Source organism: Melitaea cinxia, chromosome 6 (assembly GCF_905220565.1).
Source record: "Melitaea cinxia chromosome 6, ilMelCinx1.1, whole genome shotgun sequence".
NCBI classification, from domain to species: domain Eukaryota; kingdom Metazoa; phylum Arthropoda; class Insecta; order Lepidoptera; family Nymphalidae; genus Melitaea; species Melitaea cinxia.
The window spans coordinates 414393-430005 of record NC_059399.1 but is presented as its reverse complement, the minus strand read 5'-3'; positions in this window follow the sequence as shown (position 1 = coordinate 430005).

Below are 15613 nucleotides of genomic sequence, written 5' to 3'. Positions count from 1 at the left end.
TCTCTAAGGGATATCTAAGAAAAATATTATGGCAGTTGTTCGGCAGATGTGTTTCAAAAAGAAAAAAAGTTTTAATAAATTTACATCAATTCGTAGTAATAAAGAGCAAAAGATTCTTTAGTATTGCTTATTAAAACAAAACAGACCTCTTCCAATCAGTGATGTATTTGGAAGATGTGTTGACAAGGTGGTTAGTGAAACTAGCGTTTACGGCCGCAGTAGCGGTTTTGATTCCCGCTCATAATATTTGTTTGTATGACACCATGTTGTCTTTGCCGTAATCAGTTTTTGTGTAATATAAACATGTATTGTATGTGCTTATAGACCACTGATACAGGATTTTCGCTCTTTTTGTAACAGTCAAACTCTTAGTTACAGTTTTTTGTTTTTTTTTTTTGACACAAGAAAAATATTACTGATACTTATAACGTTAAATAATGCTAGACCCTCATAAACGTTACCTTTATCACTGCATCACTCGGAAATTCTAAAAAAATTAAACTCACTCAAACAGAACCACGTGAAGGCGTACACTCAACGAAATACCGTCAAGTGAGAGGAAAAAGTTAATTTCCCAAAGCATTATAAATTCATGAACTCTTTGTGTTGCCCAAAAATAAGTTGTTTGTTTCGCTTCAAAGTTTTTTCCGTTCAAAGCCAAAGTAATTGGGGCCACGATACAAATTCAAATTCTTCGTTTTATTGTACTGTATAAAGCAACCTTATGCATCGCCTGAACTAATATTTACTTGATAAACCTTTTTCGGCTCAATCTTCATCGAAAAAATTGCGCTACGGTACATCGTTGCTTCGTCTGTGTTTTAACGGATTTTGTGGATAATTAAGCATTACTTTTATACCTTAATATTTAAGGTATAGAGCTTAATTTTGTTGCACATCTCTTACACTCGTATAACAAGGCGCGGTAAGGTCCAATATGTGAAACATTACACTCAAAACCTTCGACTAGCCCGTTGGCGCGGTTTGTAGTGACCCTGCTTTCTGCTCCGAGAATTGTGGGTTGGATTCACATCACGAGTCTGGCTGCAATATATACATTTATTTATATATTTATATATGTATTATTCATAATTATGTTTATGGAAATAAAAAAATATGTGGCTAAACATGTTGTCTGTTACCTATAACACAAACATTATGTTGGTTACTTTAGGAACAGACGACCGTGTGTATTATGTTGATATTTAAAAAAAAATTGAAAAAAAAACTACAGTAGAACGAATAAATAATTACACCTCAAGTAGTGTTGTTTCTGTGGTGAGTAAGGTGACAAAAGCTTGTGTGGTTTCGTTTTGTTAAGAGCAGTAATACGGTCGGCCACTCATTTGTGACGATCTAACTATTTAGATCCAAGTTTTAATCGAAAGAAATCGTATTAAGCGGATAAAATCACTGACATATATTTATTTGTTTGTATTTATAATATATTTTTACTGTATAATAAATAAAACTATTATTAAACACTCCACTGAAATGGTAATGATTTTAGTTAGATAATTAATAAGCGCTTATTTATTTATATTATCAAACGCAGTCACATAACCTTGAAACTAATGTTACCAAGAATACTTAGAACACATCTGAATGATTTACACTATTTATAATAAAATATAGGGTGTAGAAATAAGACCTATATTATTTGGTCGCGTATATTTTGTCCGTAACATTTACTGATTCAACTCTCAATTTAAGATGTCACAAGATGTTCGAATGGTTGCCAAAGGAGATATGGTTTCTATAATTTACATCCGATTTTAAATCTATTTCCAAAAGAGGAGGAGGTTCCCAATTCGAATGTATTTTTATAAAGTATCACTTCCTGTATTATCCCACTGATGGGCATAGGCCTTTTTCCTCGTGTAGGAGAAGGATCAGGGCTTAATCCACCTCGCTGCTCCAATGCGGGTTGGCAGATATAATTTTTAATGTGTGTTACCTCAGAAATATTTACTCAGTAAACCGATTTCGATGATTTTTTTTTATTCGAAGGTAGTGCTTTACACGTGGTCCCATTTAAATTTGATTTGAGTTTAATTACTTTTCGATGTTATTAAGTTATTAGTCGTTTTTTTTTTTCGTTTGCAAGATATTTTAAAACTTAACATCGCTAGATCAAATTGAAATAAACTATACGTTCATTATGATCCTTGTGTTTCATTTGTAAAATATAATGCACTTTACTTGCAAAAAGTGGCCTATTTAAACTATCACCGCCATGTCTTTACATTGAGTCAACGCTGTGTGGCTACGGCATTAAGAATATAGCCACCCCCTCTCTTCCCGTGGGTGTCGTAAGAGGCGACTAAGGGATAACACAGTTCCACTACCACCACGGAACTTAAAAAGTCGACCGATGGCGGGATAACCATCCGACTACTGGCTTCGAAATACACAGGCCGAAGACGGGCAGCAGCATCTTCGGTGTGACAAAACCAGCCCGCGATCACCAACCAGCCTGCCATGCGTGGTGACTATGGGCAAAACACATGAGTTCATGTCATTTTTGGCACGAACTTATGGAGGCTTATGTCCAGCAGTGGACTGAATGATTGATTGATGATTGAGTCAATTACAAAAATAACTCGTTTATCTCATTAAATCCAGTCATTCTGTATAAAGTTATATAGTAATCTATATGGTATAAGAAAATTTAATAACATTTTAATTTCCCCGTGTAGGAGAAGGATCAGAGCTTAATCCACCACGCTACTCCAATGCAGGTTGGTGGATATATTCCCTACTATGAGTAACGATCGCTATCAAGTGTACATGATAACAACTCGGACCGAGGGCTTAACGTGCTCTCCGAGGCACGGTGGGGAGGCCTACAAGGACTGCATAAACATCCAGACCACGGCAACATCTGTATGGCCAATACAAATGATAGCTCAAACATGGCCTATAATTTATCCGTAAACGATTTTTTTATTTGTGTGTTTCAGTGATTACTTAGTAACAAAATCCCTTCGACTACCCAACAGTCATATTTTCATAAAAAATTAAAATAATGGCATCGTAAAAACGGTACAGACAAGGCTTCTTCCGCGTTTATAAATAATAATGTATTCCGCGCAGTAAAAACAGAAATCATCCGTTACTGTCATTCGTAACACCTACAGAGGAGCTCTAGAAGATTTGACGTCGTGTCAGAGCCAAAGTTCTTGTGAAATGTAATAATTTCACTCCTAAACACAGCATCTGCCATTAAGAATTCAAAACGCTGAGACCTTATCGAGAGCAATCGTGAGATATCTAAAATATAAAATTACGTAAATGTCACTCATAATTGCTTGTTTTGAATTAATTTAATGATTATTCCAGAATTAATTAATTTAATGATTATTCCAGGTCTTTATCTCATACTGAACATTGCATGTGATGATACTGTGTCTGAGTGTAACAGAACTGTAAGATGTTCAGAATTTTCGAAGTGAGACTTCATAAACGTTCATAAACGACGAAGAATCAGTTATATAGTTGTAGTAGATTAAAGGCGCATGAGAGATAAAATTTGAGAGATGACGCGGCAACGTGTGACGCGTCAGTACCTGGATGTGTGACCGCCTGGTTTATACTACGTTGAATACACCGGTTCTCGTCCGATCATCGCCTGGAAACACCGCGTGACGATGGCTTTCTTTTTTTTAATTCGTTTTTTTTCAATTACTTTTTTTTAATTAGTTTGCCAAAAAAGTTTCACTTCTGACATGTGTACTTTGTTGGCATTCAATTTTTTTTTTTTTTTTTTTTTATCTAACAATCGATCTCGTCAACTAATGTATTAAAAACATTATTACAAAATCGTACAAAGATTGATTGAATAAAATTAGGTTCACTTATTTAATCCCTTTATTGCTATGATTGTTTTACAACAAACATTCCTATCAAAACGTAAAACAAACGAAACAATAATTTTCGACTCGGAACAAACAAAATAAATAACAATAGAACAGAAAACCGATACCAAAGAACATAAACAAACTTTACAATTTTTAATACGGTAAATTGAAACCTCCCGTCGGGAGGGTATTTTAAAACAATAACGGCGGAGTGATTACCGTTTGATTCGCTGTTTGCTTTCGATTCCGCCGTGAACAATCTATTTGTCGGGAAACGCTTGCAGCAAACTGAGAGGAGATTTAATTTTTCCGTAAATCCATTTTCCCGACATCACAATATAGACACCTTATTTCCAGCTGAGAAATTATAAAGCATAGCAAAGACAGGGCATTTATTAAGGCGCTCGTGATGTTGCGCCACTAAATTAGCGATTCACCAACATATAAATGACCATATTTTTAATAAATTTGTAATGAATAAGTGTAAAATATAAATTGTTATCGATGTTTTTGGCGACTACTCACATCACTACACCAGAGCGGTTGTAAGAATAATAAAGTAGTCCTCTCTATAGAATAGTACAACTTAATAAATTAAAAGTAAATTTAGATTAAGGTGATAGCTCACACATAAAAAAACAATTACCATATTACATTTCTCGTACAATTTACAAATACAAAAAAATGTATGTGCCCTTCACGCACTGCAGAAGTGGAACCTCTCAAAATTCGTACGAAGTTAAGCCGTTGTGACTTGTTCTATAGACAATGAAAGATCGTAAGTGCCATACAAAACGCATCGCTTACGCGGTTTATGTTTTTATTAAATGTATTTTATCAATTCTCTCCTATACACTTACGTGCCAATTTTGTTATTTCCTTACGCATTTTCGTTTCAAATCACAACGATTCTAAAGAGGTTTCATTGCATAAAACAAATTAATATATTTAACAATAGTTAACGATCAGTATAACCTTATTTTTAAAAACCTTATTAAAACTCCTATTAATTATTTTCTTATCCGCATGTTTAGCGCCTTCGCCCAGGGCTGTGATAGATCACCCGCCATTACCATCCGGTGCGAATTCTGCATCTGCTTAGAGCTTGGATCTAGTTTATTTACATTTGTTTATAAGTCGTTCATTGCTAAATAGCTATTAATTATGAAGATCACGGGGCGGTCAGACGAGCTACATCGATTTACAATGTGTGGCTGTTGCATAACAATATGTTAGTAGCATTAACTCTAGTGAAACTTTAGAATAATTTAAGATAAATTTAAAAAAAAAAACTTTACGTTAATGATATTTACTCAAAATTAATAATAATTAATCTAAAGTTAAATCCTCAACGTACTTAATTAATGTTAGTTTATTTTCATAATTTATCTGAAATAGTGATTAAAAAAAAAACAAATATTATATTTTGATTTAAAAAAAACACAATATGACAAGCGAATTCACGCGCAATATGAACGCTTGTGGACGGATATAAAACGCTTGTGGATGAAAGATAGCAGATTTCACAAATGACTTAATTTAAACGTGCCGATCGCAGCGGCGGCCATTGAACGACTCACTTAACGACTAACAATATACCTTACACTATACTAATATTTGCTGCTTGCTGCGTGCTGTGTGGCTACGGCACTAAAGAATTTAGCCACCCCCTCTCTTCCCGTGGGTGTCGTAAGAGGCGACTAAGGGATAACAAGGTACCACAACCACCTTGGAACTTAAGAAGCCGACCGATGGCGGGATAACCATCCAACTGCTGGCTTTGAAATACACAGGCCGAAGACGGGCAGCAGCGTCTTCGGTGCGACAAAGCCAGTACTGCGGTCACCAACCCGCCTGCCCAGCGTGGTGACTATGGGCAAAACACACGAGTTCGCGTTGTTTTTGGCGTAAACTTGTGGAGGCCTATGTCCAGCAGTGGACTGTATAGGCTGTAATGAATGAATGAATACTAATATTTAAATTTTACTAACATACAGATTTTTGTACCACAGTACAGATTATGTATATATATAGATTACAGATAATATAATGCGTCGCTTACAATCAGTGTCATACAAAAACATACCAAAAATAGTATGATGAGAAAAACGTTTCCTTGTTATAACAATAATTTTTAATCATCTAAATGCCAGAAGGCAGTGACGATTAATTGTGAGAACAATAAAGCTATTTTTACAAGGACTACGTACTTTATAAGAACGAAAATACTCTCCCGACAAAAAGAGACAAGTGACAGCCATTACCAATTCATTTAGATAATTTATTAGTCTACAAAGAATATCGCTTTAATAATAAATGTACTCACTTTGTGAATAAAAAACCTCTTTGAATTTCCTCGATTTTATCAACGATTGTCAAAATAAGAACATGTCAATCAAAATCAAAATCAAAAAAATACTTTTTATAAATAGGCTTTAAAGGCATTTTTGAATCGTCATTATTCAAACTATAATTGTGTTCGTTCTCAAACGGTAACAAAACTGACTTCAATTACATTGACGTACTACATAGTTAGTCGATAAAACAGTCAATAAAAAACACACTATTAGTCAATTATTTACGCCTATTTATTTAAGTCAAAAAATACTCATCAGATCTCATTCACTTTTAGGATGACATTACAAGCACCAGCTTTCGATTAAAAAAGAATTATTAAAATCGATACACACACACACACACACAGTAGAGAGTTATGAGATAACACACATAAAAACTTCATTCGAATTGAGAACCTCATCCATTCTTAAGTCAATTAAAAATAAATTTGTTTTAAAGCGTGTGTACCACCGGTTTCAAGTGTAGATTCTGCAGAGAAGAACTCTGCAGTTACTCTTTTATATTAACTACTAGCTGTAGCTGCGTGCGTTACCACGCTATTTTTTGTTATTTTTTTTTATTTTTTTTTACCAACTCGAGAAACTTTTGTGGGCCCATGCACAACACTATACTGAAGATGATGACATGATCAAATGCATAGTTTACGATTCTATAAAGGGCATAAAAACATTCATTTTTATGTATATAGATATAGCACAGCTGACCAAAGCCCGAGAGAAATATAAATTAAATAGGTTCGTCATGATCAATCATTAACTTCGCTCCAGCAGCGTGGCAGTCGGCCAGCTCCGGTGAATTAAACACTGCATTTGCCATACAAATGTACAGCTGTACGGATGTTATACGAACGGGATTTTGAACTTCAACCCCTTAAAATACGGTCCATTAAAACCGGTGTAACAGCGTTTGTAAGCGAGTTAATTTCATTCATTAATCATTTTCTATATATGTATGAGCTGTTCGAAGGTTAATTTGAAAATTCAGCAACAGTATTGCAATATTTTCATTCAATTAGTTTATGTTTAGTTATTTTTACGCCTATACATTTAAATTGTTTACTTTATTTCATTTTTAATTTATTTTTTTAAGGAACAGTACCTACAGAGTAACATTCATTATTTGGTTTTCAGATTTAAACCAACAATACTCTACTAAATAGTATAAAGAAACAAAGCTTTGCTATGCAAAATGGGTTTAACAAAAGTTTTGACTTGTAGTGTACGCTTCGCCTGCAACAGCCTGTAATATCCCACTTCTGGGCATAGGCCTTTTTCTCCATGTAGGAGAATGATCAGAGCTTAATCCACCACGCTCTACTGCGGGTTGGAGGAAATATTGCCTACTATGAGTAACGATTGCTATCAGGTTTACATGATAGAAACCGGGACCAACAGCTTAACGTGCTCTCCGAGTCACGGTGGGGGCACAATAGTGTATACTATAATAATAAATATCATATGTCGATTTCTAGTACCTTAAACAATATAGTTCAAAAGCCTTGTATGATTCGGTTACACACATTTACACATTATCATTATTATCATTCTTTCTAGACACCGTTTCTGATAATATTTTCTAATGACAATATATACAGAACTACAATAATTGCTTTAATCTTTCATCATCATCATCATTTCAGCCTATCACAGTCCACTGCTGGACATATGCCTCCACAAGTTCACTCCAAAAATGGTGTGAACTCATATGTGTTACCCATAGTCACAACGCTGGGCAGGCGGGTCGGTGACCGCAGGGCTGGCTTTGTCGCACCGAAGACGCTGCTGCCCGTATACGGCCTGTATTTCATTGCCAGTAGTTGGTTGGTTATCTCGCCATCGGTCAGCTTTTTAAGTTCCAAGGTGGTAGTGGAACTGTGCTATCCCTTAGTCGCCTCTTACGACACCCACGGGCAGAGAGGGCTGGCTATATTCTTAATTGCCGTAACCTTAACCGTTTACTAGAATATTAATACACTAGCTGAGCCGCGCGGTCTCACAGGTGTAGTTTCCGACCTCGTAGGAACTTCGGGTCAAAAAGTAGCCTATATATTATTCTAAATCTCTAGCTAACTACGTACCAAGTTTCATTAAAATCGATTCGGTAGTTTTTGCGTGAAAGAGTAACAAACATACATGCATACATCCCCACAAACTGTCGCAGCTATAACATTATTTGGATACGTATTTATTTTTATTGCTTGTTTAATTCAGATAAGCTTCTACATTACCAGAACTAAATAAATACTCCCGCTAATATACAGCAAACAAAATATAACTAAGGTAGGGCACAGCAGGAATTTCCTGCTCAAAATATGGAGCAGCCCGACAGGGGTAGTACCTCGACCTTACAGAAGATCACAGCTAAATAATACTGTTTTCAAGCAGTATTGTGTTCCTGTTGGTGAGTAAGGTGACCAGAGCTCCTGGGGGGATTAGGGATTGGGTCGGCAACGCGCTTGCGATGCTTCTGGTGTTGCAGATGTCTATAAGCTACGGTAATCGCTTACCATCAGGTGAGCCGTACGCTTGTTTGCCAACCTAGTGACATAAAAAAAAATATGAAAATCGATTCGTAAGGTTTAAGCTCCTTAAAAAACAACCTTTATATATATAAAGGTTAAAGCTAATACAAGTGTTTCTATCTGAAAAACGTCCATATTGAGACTGAGAACAATTAAGCTGGTTTACAAATACGTCAATAGCCTCTTAGTCAGTCGATAGCTCTAGAGTAAGTCAATGATTGAAACATCACTCGACCGCCTTAATTCACTTAGACCTGCTAATTGGCGTCTAACTAAAACGTTATCTGTCTTTGTCTGCTATTACAGGCGGATTATATTAATGGAGAATTAAATGCTATTTCATATTGATGCGAGTAATCGCTATATCGCTTCCCAATAATTCTAGGATTTCAATTAATGATAATAATGAAATATATAGTATACAAAAACAAATATATATTTTTTACATATTTTTTTAAAATATAACCGCAGAGTTTCTTACAGGTCTTCTCTGTAGAATTTGCATTTCGAACCGGTTTCTACCGGTTCTTCATTTTTAAAAATATATATTTGTAAATTACGATTCTAAGGTGCTTTTGTAGCCTTTTTGAATAATACTATTTTTGATATGGATTTTGAATCAGTAATGTAAATAGCTCAACCTACCATGTCGAAGAAACTCACACGCATACCCCAAAACGGAAGTTTAAGAACTACTACAACACAATTATTGTTTAATAATTAACGTTAATATTTAATTATTCTTCGTTGAATTTTTTAAATTACACAAGGAAAAAACTTAAAAGAAAAGGGCGAAGACGATTTTAATCATTAATAGTGATCTTTATCGACACTTTTTACCCCTATCAATAGAAACATAATAAATTATACGAACAAAATATAAAAACTTAATTTCAGAAAAATAATGTATATGAGAAAATTTTGAAAATCAATATTCAAATAAACTAGCTTTTCCACGCGGTTCCACACGTGTTAATTTTAGGAAAAAAATAATCCATAACCTTCCGCGGTAAATGGACTATCAAACACAAAGTATGATTCTTTTTTTCAATTCGAACCAGTAATTCCTGAGACTGTAAAGAATATAGCCACCCCCACTCTTCTCGTGGGTGTCGTAAGAGACGACTAAGGGATAACACAGTTCCACTACACACCTCGGGACACCGAGGTCGCTCCGGGAAGTCGTCGGCAACACAAGGGGTCTGCTAGGCATCCTCAAGGAGCTAGGCTGGCATGAATGAGGCCCCCAGCCTACCACGCAAAATAGGCGCACTGAGACGTCGAGTTGCGGAGCATAGCCCGTGGAAAATCAATCACAGTTCCACTACCACCTTGGATCTTAAAAAGCCGACCGATGGCGGGATAACCATCCAGCTGGCTTTGAAATACACAGGCCGAAGACGGGCAGCAGCATCTTCGGTGCGACAAAGCCAGCCCTGCGGTCACCAACCCGCCTGCCCAGTGACAGCCCAGTGATGACTATGGGTAAAACATATGAGTTTACTTTTTTTGGCCCAAACTTGTGGAGGCCTATGTCCAGCAGTGAACTGTAATAGGCTGAAATGATGAGGGCGCTAAAACAAAGTTTTCAGCTTTATAATATTAGTAAAGATTAATAACAGACCTGATCGCTTCCATCAGTAGTTCTCCATCTAAGGCAGAGCCAGTGTGGATCCCACTTTACAGTCGCCAGCATTGAGGAAGCACACCGACGGACTGCGAAATAGCATCCCATCTATTACCGAGTATACTCGCGAGGAGCTATTTACTGCTAATACTTTGCAGTGTGTTCGGATATTAGAGGCTTTGATGTATGTAGCTATGTCTTGGGTACGTTTAGCCCAGATCTTTGTGAGGTTAAATTTTCTACTCTATAACATTAAATTTAAATTTTTCAATCATTTTTCCAGACACCATTTCTTCCGATAATATTTTCAAATGAATTATTATATTATATTTATTACTAGCGACCCGCCCCGGCTTCGAACGGGTGCAATGCTGATACTAAATATACCTAAATATATATATATATATATACACATATGAATATTTTCTTAAAAGAATACTTGGGGTGTGATCTACAATCGATACCGAAGCCAAAAATATAGGTTTTAGAATTTTTGTCTTTTTGTCTGTTTGTCTGTATGTATGTCCGGGATAAACTCAAAAAGTACCGCATGGATTTACATCAAATTTGTCACGAATATTATTAAGAAGTCGGGTCAACATATAGGCTACATATTATCATGCTATCATCTACCGGGAACGCATTCTGTAACAACGTGTAATCTAATTTGTGTTAATAACCATGCTATATAAGCTAGCTTCACACTATAAAAATCACGCAGTATAGGTCTATAAACATAATTAAATGAATAACTAAGCCGATAAACATAATTAAATGAATATAAGTAGTCAAGACAATTTTAAAGCAGCGCCATCTATGAGATTTTTCTGTAGATATGAAATGTAAAGAAGAAACGGGTAAATGAATGTTATTTTAAAAGGTATAATCGTAGGTATGTTTGGTGCTGTATAGCGTTCACGCAGACGACGTCGCGGGCAGCAGCTAGTAATAAATACAAATCGTGTCCTGATTTGGCATTCTCTCGGATATTATACGCGTGCGTACATTTCAGTGTTTCATTTTCATTTACATAGACAATATTCAACGTTTAAACAACATAAATTCATTGATATTCATCATAGCTCCGTGTAAGTACACGGTGCGCGTCGTCGCTACCACCGACTTATCCTTACAAATGACCGTAACCCGACTTGCATCCGCAGCATCCGAGACCGCATGGAGATGGGACTTGTGAAACATATCGGAACATTTATATCGGGGTGAATTAATTTAAAAAATGCAGTTATATTTTCATGAGACATTTTTAATATTTTATCAACATTTTCATGAGACATTTTTAATATGTTATCAACATCGGTCACCAACCCGCCTGCCCAGCGTGGTGACTATGGGCTAAACACATGAGTTCACGTTATTTTTGGCTTAAACTTGTGGAGGCCTATGTCCAGCAGTGGACTGTATAGGCTGTAATGATGATGATGATGATCAACATTTAATTTAATCAATTAAGCTATTAAAATGCTGTGGAATAATCTTTTTACCGAATCACGTAATCAATTTGAAGTATTTGAAATCCATTGCCGATTTAAGATATACGAGTAGATTCTGCTGAGGAAATCGGCAAGAAACTAAACAGCTAAGTCTTTTGGAAAATAGTATTCTTGCTCGCTCGCTACAGCCTGTAATATCCCACTGCTGGGCATAGGCCTCTTTCGCCATGTAGGAGAAGGAAAAATGGTATTAATGTTAAATATTTGAATTAAGAGCACATTATCCTTCAATTAAATCGTCATCTTCCTGCCCTTATCCCACTTATGTAGGGTCGGCACAACATGTTTTCCTCTCCCATTCCTCTCTATTATTCGTCACTTCAGCGCTTACTCCTTTCTTTCTCATATCCTCACTCACACAATCCATCCATCGCTTTTTCGGTCTGCCGATCGCTCTTCGTCCTTCGACATTCATCCCTAACATTCCTTTACCAACATAGCGTTCATCCCTCCTCATTACATGCCCATACCACGCTAACTTATTCCTCCTCATTTTTTCCGTCACGGGTGCTACTTTCAAACTTCCAAACTTCTATTCCTTCCATTAGATAAAGAGGTTGAAAATTAATCCGCCACGCCCATTAATAACTTCTTCGTTATCGTTACTTAAAAACTACTAAATTCAATTTGTGTGATTCGAAATCGAAAGATATCTCGGTTCGTCCAGTAGATGTGATTAAATGCAAGTAATGGTAAAGCTTTAGATTAGGTAAAACCGAATTTCGGGACCGTGGGGGGATGGGGGGGAGAGGGGGGGAACGCTACCCCTGGTACCACTGTCACACCTCGGAACCCCATGGTTATGGAGATCATCGGAGCATCACTCATGCTCCGTACAAAAAAAAACCGAATTATGGGGTTTTTGGGTGTGGAGGGTGGAGGGTGTAGGGGAATCTATACAAGGTAACACTGTCATACCTCAAAACCCCATGGTTATGGAGATATCCATGGTTAAAGTTTTGAGGTTAGAAGAAGAATTTAAAGCTATTATAATACCTTTGAGCTCGTACTGTTTGCATTGTGTGACAAATCGACACTTTTAAACAAAATAACGCGTCAGACATAATATTCTAATAAAATTAGTAACATTGCGTGCTAGAATATAGGTTTAGAAATTCGAAAAATACCCAAAACCGAATCGGAGCACCCCACTGTCCACGTGGTCTTGGTCTGTCCTACCCCTAGAGTGTTTTTTTTGTGCCGCGGAGGCGCGAAGGGAGGGCAGCCCTCGCGCGCAAGGGCGGAAGGGCTGCACTTCCCGTAGCGCCGGAGCCAAGCGTTCCTCTAACTTTCGAAATTCTTCTTCTAACCTCAAAACTTTAACCATGGATATCTCCATAACCATGGGGTTCCGAGGTGTGACAGTGGTACCAGGGGTAGCGTTTCCCACCCTCTCCCCCCCCATCCCCCCACGGTCCCGAAATTCGGTTTTACCTAATCTAGATCTTAGCCACCATCTCAAAAAATAATATATCTAAAAAATTCAATGACATAGTATTATCTCAAAAGAGGTTATTATTACACATTTTTTTTATTAAATAACTTACGCAAACAAGCGTACGATTTGTCTGATGGTAAGCGATTGCCGTAACTTATAGACGTCTGCAACACCAGAAGCATCGCAAGCGTGTTGCCGACACTACTCTTGATCCCCCCCCACACGAGCTCTGGTACTACTATTACTATATACTTATACTACCTTACTCACCAACAGGTATACAAAATTGCTTGAAAGCAGTATTATTTCGCTGTATTCTTCTGTAAGGTCGAGGTATTTCCCCAATCGGGCTGCAACAGATTTTCAGTTAAAACAATCACTAACTAATCATGAGAAAGCCTAAGTCTAAGAATTTAAAGCAAATGGTTTTAAGAACTCATACCAATAAGGTATACTCTCGTTCGTTCGTTTATTTTCAAGCCGCGCATAGGTTTTTTTCTACAAAATTGTAGGTGTGTAAGAGCAATCTTATAAATTATTAGTTATGTATGTCCACTCCTAGGATAAATACAATTATGTTTGCTCGTAAACGAACAAAAACTGACTACAATTACATCGATAATTAATGCAACGCGGGTAGACGAAAAAATTGTCAAGTATTATTAGCAATAACTCAAAAACTACTCGTCTGATATCAATTAAATTTAAATGGAACCCACATGACACGCACCATGTTTCGATTAAAACAAAACGTCATCGAAATCGGTCCACTCAATCAAAAGCTCTGAGGTAACATACATAAGCAAAGAAAAAAAATCCAGTCTAATTGAGAACCTCCTTCTTTTTTTGAAGTCGCTCAAAAGTCATCGCACTGTGCAGTTAGTTGATCAACTACATTAATCTATACCTAAGGTTATTTTCCCGCCTGCCCAGCGTGGTGACTATGGGCAAAACACATGAGTTCACGTTATCTTTGGCGTAAACTTGTGGAGGCCTATGTCCAGCAGTGGACTGTATAGGCTGTAATGATATAAGGTTATTTTATAATGCTGAACAGACAAAACATATTTCTGAGCTTATTTTTCAAATATATACAAAGCTACTCGTCTCGACTTGTCTTACACACGAAGTATTGAGTAAGAAGACGAGAACTTGAAGCGACAACAAAGAATACGTAAGACGCGTGAGATGAAACAGCGCAGCGACTCTGGAGTTAATAAGACAAAGTGTCTGGGTGTCGCGCGTCACTCGCCGTGGCAGCGACAAATGACGTTATTTAGTGTTCTTGAGCACCAACTAGCGCTAAAATATAGCACACAGATGGACTAAATCCATGCATGTAATTTAAAAAAAAAGCTGTCAAGGTGGAATCAAATATAAAGACTTGCATTTCGACATGTTTTTTTTTTGTTAATATTGAGCTACAAAACGTCAATAGTTATAGAAAGGCTTGGTGCCGAAACTAAATTAAACTGAATTTTACAGACAAATAGAAATAGTCACGTTTTATTGAATATAACCTAGAACAAAACATATAGTTAACATATACATATAATAATATTTATAAAGCCACAAATAACTATTTGTTACCAAGTGTTATGTAACATTTTAAAACACTACTCCAAAAAATAGTATCATATTAATGCTAAAAACATATTGTAGAGACTCAGGCTATTACTAACTCGTCTAAAGGTTCAACCGCGTAAATTTCGGATGTTACCTGCACGCGAATATAAACGTTCCTCGTGAAATATTACAAGTGGTAGAAAAGGCTGCGTCGAAATTTAGAAAGCTGAAAAGTTGATACAAAATGCATTAACAAATACATATTGCGACTTTGCTTTAAACATTTTGGATATTTTTTCAAAGTCGTTCTCTTATAGACATTCATCATTCATCATTACAGCCTATACAGTCCACTGCTGGACATAGGCCTCCACAAGTTTACGCCAAAAATAACGTGAACTCATGTGTGTTGTATAGACTCTTGTATAGACATTCAGTAGTCTTAAAAATAAAATAAAATAAATAAATTTGAGGCAGTTCAAGAAATTTGCTTAAAACTTCTTTCTCTTTTGTTAGTAAAACTTTATATGCCCACTTTTTCACCAAAAATAGCAGTTCCTGTCCCAAAATGAATACACTTTAGACTGTAATATCCCACTGCTGGGCATAGGTTGGCGGATATATTCCCTACTATGAGCAACGATCGCTATCAGTTGTACATGATAACAACCGGGACCGATAGCTTAACGTGCTCTCCAAGGCACGGTTGGGAGACTGCACAAACACCCAGAC